Genomic DNA, 7,781 nt, shown 5'->3' on the forward strand with positions numbered 1-7,781 from the left:
TTAACTAAAAAATTCTAGCAATATACTTATTAATTTTACAACAAAACCTTATAGTAAGCTTTGATTCCATGTAAGGAGCCATGTAAGTGAAAATCACTTAAGAATAATGTCAATTGTAGTGCGACTTTTTATATAAAGCGGTTCAATATTTTAATAAAATAATTAATAAAATGGAAACCACGTATCATAGGCGGATGCAATTTTGTACACTTGTTACTAATAAGCAGATATACCAGTGATCAAAATTTGGTGAATCTAGCTTCGTAAGTATGGTATTTATTGGTTTCACTGTTGTGAACTCTTAAAACTAATAAACTTCGAGAAATTTCAGTATAGTGTGCCCTTATATGCGGAAGCCGGAGAGTTTGCACGAGGAATGCAGTTGGAAATGTTTAGATTTATTGTTATTTTATTTGCAAAATTGTTGTTTTCATTTGTTACTTGTAATTTATTAAGTTCATGCTGCTGTGATGTTTATGAAGGAGTACGCTATATTGAACACTTAAATGCGTATTTATGCTGTAATAATTATTAAATGAAGTTTTTATACATTAGTATGTTGACTGATAATAATGTTCTATAATGTGAGAAGATCCTTTAGACGTTTTTGCCCTTCAAATTAAAAATATCTGAGTTTTACTTCAAATATTCCTATCCCTAGCGTGTTGAAAAGGACTAACAATGGCGGCCGACTCGGTGATTGTTCTACTCTGTATATCCACGGACTCTGTTTACAACGTGAACTGAGAGACATCTACCGACATTGGTAAGCAATAAGTCCTCGTTCCTTCAATAATTCCTCAATAGTCAACATGCTCTCTATGCAGATGATACAGTCATATATACGAAGCACTTCAATTAGAGTTGAGCTTTAACGATATTTTCAAGTATCTGTGACAATTAAATATCTGTGACTTTTATCTGTGATTTTGTCACACAGATATTTTATATCGCTAAGTAAGCACAATATGCATGAATTATACCGATATTTTGTCACACCGATAAAAATTAACAGGAAATATTGAAGAGCAGTGCAATGTGAATACGATTTCTCTATACACGCCACATTTCAGTGGTTTATATGGGAAAATCCAACAAATAAATTATGTACATGTACCATTAACAAATAAATACTAATCTAACTGAACAGTAACATGTAAAAAGTTAACATATACCAAGAGGTTATATCGTAGTTGATTGTAGATACGAAATCAGTTGATAATTTTTAATGTAGTTGGGTATGGAGAAATTGAGGTTATGTGATTATCCTAATCGTTTTAAAAATTGATCTTTTTTATTGTATATAATATAATCGATAAATTATTTTAAGTCGTGCATTAACATTATAATATTGAGTCAGAATAAAAATTAACGAAACGTAAGTATTCGGAAAAACAATAGAAAATAATTACAGAACAAGACAGTTGTTCAGACAGGATTTTACACAAGATAAAGTATTGGTAACCAATGGTATTATTATTATTATTATTATTATTATTATTATTATTATTTAAATCGTGTAATCACTACATCATTTATAATAAGATGGTGAAACTAGCGCTGAAGTAGTTTCGGCAATTTCGGATGTGAAAATCATTGCATTTATAAGGAATTTTTTTTTTGTGGAGAGACAGTTGCTCAGGTTAAACTAGCGCTGAGGTAGTTTCGGTGATTTCGGAAGTGAAAATCGTCGAACTTGATTGTTTGTGGAGATGCAGTTGATCGTATATCTAAGGCATAACAAAGCCTAAACTAACCAAACCTAACCTGTCACAGATTCGTATATGCAAGGTGTATAAGGGTAATACGAAGGAAACTACCTCAAGGTTAGTTTAGCCAAATAAGTTTTATCTCGTTCGGTTTTAATTCTATAGGTGCTGTTGTCGGCTTGTGAGAAATGCTTCGAAAGTTCGGAAGAGCATAACGTTCAGTGATACGGAATGAACTAACATGATTTACGTTTGATACCCCTTATTTTCAAATGTAATTAATTATCCCATTTATGTGTAAGTGTAGGTCTATTTTAAAAGTGTGCAAGGGCAATGAGAACGATTTGTTGGAGCAGTGTCTGCTAGATGTCAGATCTTTTTGGAATTTATAAAATCGACAATTTTTGCTAATACCCCATATTATTATATTTAAAAGTTTAAAATTACTTGCAAGTTGATGATTTTAACAATATCTAGATAAATATCACTAAATGTCAAGTTTAGAACATTGATTAGGCCTATTAATTGGGTAAAATAACACCCCACACGAGTACCAATGTTTGAAAGCACTGTGCGATTTCTTAAGAGTTAATAACCATAAACATACCGGTAATGAACTTATTACAAATAATTTTATTTTAAGTTTAATTATTTTAATGAATACTACCCTGCACTGTTCGTGTTTGAGCTATACATTAAAACTGGATCATACATAAATGACAGAAGTACATGTAAAGTTATTAAAATAATGTAGGCTCCTGTAACTATTCTGTTTGTAATTAATAGTATAACTAAAAAAAATATTGTTACTGCGTAAAAATTGAGTGGAAAATACTTATACATTAATATATATTCACAGTAATATGAAAATGTGAAGATCTCGGGGGAATATATAAAATATTTATAAAACATATAGACTTAATATGAAAACAAAATGTTTGATTCATGATTGTATTATTATAATGCCGCTAATAACTTTGCAACACATCATCACTTTGAAAAAAATAATATTGAACAAAATATCACGAAAAAATAATCAAATACCACCGCCCGATTGCTGTTATTGTATCATGCACATGCGCAAACCCACGACGTAGAGGAGAAAATATCAGTCGCAGACGTTGCAACAGTCACAGAGTACTGAATACGGAGCAGATTTCGATAGCGATATTTTGTCACAGATATTTCGCATCATCAGTCACAGGTTTATCTGTGACAAAAAATACCTGTGACAAAATATCGGTTTGTGAAATATCGGCCATCTCTTAACTTCAATATACAGTTTGCCCGCAAACATATGTAAGAAGCTCTAGATAAAATAACGCAATGGTCAACGAGATGGCGGCTTAAAATAAATAACACCAAATCAGAGGTAGTCATATTCACAAGACGTTTCCCCCGTATAAATGAGCCACTTCATATTCAAAACCAAGCCATCCCCTTTAGTTCAACAGCAAAATATCTTGGAGTCCTCCTTGACAAGAGACTAACGTTCAAACACCATATTCATTCCGTGAGAAATAGAGCTTTTCAACGATTCATGTTCCTATATCCCATCTTCAAGAGCTCAATACCAACAAAAACCAAATTACAACTGTACATATCCGTCATCAGAACACTCATGATGTATGCATGTGAAGCATGGTCTCACGCCCACCCCCGCCATCTTCGAAGACTCGACGGTATCCAACGTGCAGTATGCAGAACCATCACTGGAGCAGATTACCACATCCGGAATACCCAATTGTACAGAGACCTCAACATCAGTTTATTTAGTGACTACGTTCGAACGTTTCGGAAAAATTATCTGGAAAAGCTACATTGTCACATCAACCCTCTCATGCAAGAATTAACTCAGTGATCACCCTCCACCTGCTACACTCATCCACTGCCATCGTGATCTAGACCAGGCCGTAATGCAGGTTGTGTGACGTCACTCGATGAGTCGGGCTTTTCTATTTGAGTATATGGAGCTGAGTGAAATATATTACTTTAATGCGTGTCGGCGCTCAATTTTATTTAGTGTAATGTGTGTATAAGACCCCTTCACACTTCTTATTGCATAATATGTTGCAGAAATAATTACAAAACTGTGTTATTTTAATGTGAACGGAGTTTTACATGGTAACATAACCTGGTTGCATCAACATTTTAAGTTTGGAATGGAAGCTATTTTGAGATTTAATAAAGAAGAATTATTTATATTGTGATTTTAATTTAGCACATCTACCTTCCTTACTTGTAGGTACAAAATTTACCACAGTCCCTCCTATGAAATTAGTGTATGTACAGTTGTGTGTTAATCTGGTAGGTTAGATAAATACAATTCATTACAACCCAGTATAGTAGGGAACAAATAAATAATACAATTAAATTTTTATTCAATTTAATATGTGCATAAGTTCCATTTATGTGTTGCATAATGTGGCAGGAATAATAAATAAAACTGTGTTATTTTTATGTGAAGAGAATTTACCATGTTAACATAACCTATCTGCGTCAACATTTTAGGCTAAAGTTGAGAACGAAAACTGTTTTGAGATTTAATAAAGAAGAATATATTTTAGGATAAACTTCAGAACACGGTTACCGTCCTTACTTATAGGTAGAAAATTCACCACAGTCCCTCCTATGAAATGTACATACGTTATATTACTTAGTAGCGCTGGGGTATAGTTCCGGTAATTTCTGAACTGAAAACAGTTGAATTTATTTTTTGTGGAGATGCATTTGATCCTATAAGCAAGGCATATTAAAATCCTAAACGAACCGAACTAATTTGTATATGCAAGATGTATGAATACGAAGGGAACTACCTCAGCGCTAGTTTAGCCCTAGTAACATATTAAACTAATCAGACTTCAGACTGGAGTACCGTCTGAAACGAATAAATACAATTGAAGTGTAAACAAATTGCATTTATAAGTTATACGTAGCATTATGCTTAATTATAATGCATAATTGCGAATATGGAAATAAGGCAAGTACTGATAGAATAAACATAACATATAACTTCAACACATTAAAATATGCGTGCGATGCAACTGAAAATTGTTGAAACGTGCATAAATGAATGTGCAAGAATTTCGTAATGAAGCATGAGTGCTTTATTTCAACTAATTACAATTCTAGATACCGTAACAGTAATGAAAACTATAGGGTATAATTTTTCGTAATATACTATATGTATCTCGTTTTTAGTTCAAATTGTGTATATTATCAAACGTCGTATTATTTACTCGTATAATGTAGGTTATTCACAAATGAAAAGGGCGCAATAATTTAAATTTAATAAGACAAATACGGTAAACTAGCAATGATGGATTAGACAAGAGTAACATCGGTAACGCTGCATTTAGGCCTAATCACAATTTACTTCACATGCCAGTCAATGTTTCACTTTCACGTATATATTATTACACATATTTAGCCTACTGTTTATAAGACCAAAATTTCACTTAACCACATAAGGACGCAATATTTAATCGAAATAAAGGCAGGTATTATACATACGAACTTTGCCTGCAACAACGTAATTTTCACACCAAAAATAATATTATACCTTAAATTGCAAGTAAATTGTGTCTCAAGTGTCTCACAATCACTGTTAAAAATTTTACTGACGCAATTACACTGCATTTCAGAGAAATATATGTTATTCTTTATGCACTGCAACTAATTCATATGGTTGAAAGACCGCCTTTCGCGATCAGCTGTTAAGCGAGTCACGTGGTCTGCCTTACGGCCTGTATTAGATCACGATGGCAGTGACTCAGCTCACCTATCTTCATCATTGATGAAGATAAAAGGAAGATGAAAACGTCAATGTAACATAATCATATTTCCCTACACGACTGCGAAAGGCAAGGGTCCATAAGAGACCTGGAACTTATTGAAACAGGCATATAAAGTGCCACCAATTAAAAAAATATATAAAAAAAAATAATAATAAATAATTCCTCAATAGATTGCAAACAAATCAACAAATCGAATTCTGCGTCGATGTTTTGCGTACCGGTATGTGTTTTCATTCGTATTTCAACGTGTTTTGGGCAAGCCCCTACAGTCTCGGCTGCGCGAAACGAGGAAACCGGGGCAAATTGAACGCTGCGCTTGCCGCCATATTGTTGGAGAGCAGATGCATAATAGTACGTAAATCACGCAATTTAACGCTGTGATGATCTAAAATTGACAGATTATGGCCATTTTCGACATTTAACGTAAAATTAGGACGAAATAAACATATTCAAAGTTTCATTGATATGCATTAGAACATTAAAGAAAAGAAAATACGTACGCAGCAATTTATAGAAAACATACTCATACATCCATAAATAGGCCTACACAATACACATTATAGATTGTATAATTTTACGATAATCAGCAAATTGTTAGGTTTCAGAGACTCTAATATTATATTAACATACATTACTCTTAGATCACAATACATAAATATATGCACCTTGATTACACAAGTTCTTATTATAATCAAATTCTTAAGTAAAATAAATAAGTGATAATCAGTATAGACCTGTTGTTAAGTTTTAGAGAATCGAAAATTATATTACCGATACTTGTAGACCACAGGACATGAGTAATGTGGCAAAATATAATGTGCGAAGGTAGCCAAATTACATTGAATTCATTCTTCAATTAATAAAGGGAATGCTATCAATTATAAAAGTATCGGTACCGGTACCTAATAAATTGCAAACAATAGGTAATGTGAAGACCTACAAACTAAACAATCACTTTATGCAAGATAAAAAAAAACACATACTTTTCATGTGTGGATTTTTTACATACCGGTATTGTATTTTTATTTTAAATAAATAAAATAGATATATTATCATTGCTTGCGGAGTGATGGTACATAATTTTTATGCACATATGTAATATCAATAAAATGCCATTCCTTGCTTTTGTTAATAAAATATATGTCCGGCAAAATGTAAAAGAGTTATTTATAAGTGAACTCTGAATCATAAGTTCACAAGGAGGGCTTAGCTATTATAGCTATTTATTTATTATCTGTATATTTATTTATCCATTTATGGATCTTGAATGAAAGTTTATAATCTTGCAGATAAATTCATTTACATAATAAAAACAAAAATTTATCATTCCACTAATGTTTTAACATCTGATGTGTTAGTCTAAATAATTCACTCAGTGGGATTTCTCTACAATCTGATAAGTATTCTTTATTGTCGTAAACTACTGATTGATTTTTAATGATATTGATATTGTAACAACAGAGATATTATTATATCGTACCGTTTGCAAATGGCGTGGAAAATTAAACAGGGATGGTATTATCGCCGCGCTCTCGTGGTTAACATTCGGCAGGTCTTTGAGCGGCCTCGTGCATAACATTCGGCAGGTCTTTGAAATTTAATTGCATTATTGTTTTCAATTTCTTGTGTCGCCGCTCCAATCACTCGCCTCAATTTCAATATTGCAACCAATAAGCTGCTTCCATTATTAAATGACACTTACTTGTCTAATCCACATGGACTAAAACCGAGGTTGCAATGTCTTGTGCTGAGGACGAACATTAAGGTATGTGATTAAACATTATTATTAAATAGTTATTATTAAGAGTTAAGAAAGCCAGCGTACTCGTATATGATATAGTAATAATTATACTAATAATAACCATTTAACAATATAACAAACTAGTGCTTATTCTTATCGAGGAAGTAGACGTGATGCTTAGTGTGAAACCTACAGAGCAACAATCGGTCGGCAAAATTATGTTTTAAAAGCACACCGCACGTTATTGTATGATGCCGACATGTTAAGCATGAGTCCGCGGCGATAATATGTATCATCTTTCAAAATTCTATTGCCATTACTTTCAAACTGTTCACTAAAAACACCAGAGACAAAACGAACAATCGTGTTTACCGCTCTATTTCTACCAGTAGCATGGCGGCGTAAACATGCGCAGACTGGTTTCAATTTAGGACAGCACACCAGCGCTCTGTGTGAGTCTAGTATACTATATAACATCTTTGGGATCAACCTCGGGAAGCTACTATTTTAAGGGGTGAGGATGGTATTTTTGAT

The sequence above is a fragment of the Periplaneta americana genome, chromosome 6, assembly GCF_040183065.1.
Source record: "Periplaneta americana isolate PAMFEO1 chromosome 6, P.americana_PAMFEO1_priV1, whole genome shotgun sequence".
NCBI classification, from domain to species: domain Eukaryota; kingdom Metazoa; phylum Arthropoda; class Insecta; order Blattodea; family Blattidae; genus Periplaneta; species Periplaneta americana.